Genomic DNA, 325 nt, shown 5'->3' on the forward strand with positions numbered 1-325 from the left:
TTGTTCGCTCTCCTGTTCCTTTCACAGAGCGGCTCCCGAAAGCCTGCGGCAGGGACTTTGCGCGTCCTGCTCAGCCCCAGCACCACGCATGACACTCGTGGGCTCAGGACCCCTTGCTGGCTGTTGCCGTCTCCGTCACAACTCACAACTTCTACCCGCGTCCGACACCGCCTCCTCCTCCCACCCCAGATGGCAAAGCTGCTTATCAATACAGGAAGGAAGGACAATTGTTTCTGTCCATATTGGCAGTGGTTTCCCACCACCACCAGCACCTCTAGCTACCTCTGTAGCTGAACTTCCACCAGCAAGAGAAACTTGTATTACT

This window comes from Pygoscelis adeliae, unplaced genomic scaffold, assembly GCF_000699105.1.
Source record: "Pygoscelis adeliae isolate BGI_AS28 unplaced genomic scaffold, ASM69910v1 Scaffold289, whole genome shotgun sequence".
Taxonomy (NCBI): Eukaryota; Metazoa; Chordata; class Aves; order Sphenisciformes; family Spheniscidae; genus Pygoscelis; species Pygoscelis adeliae.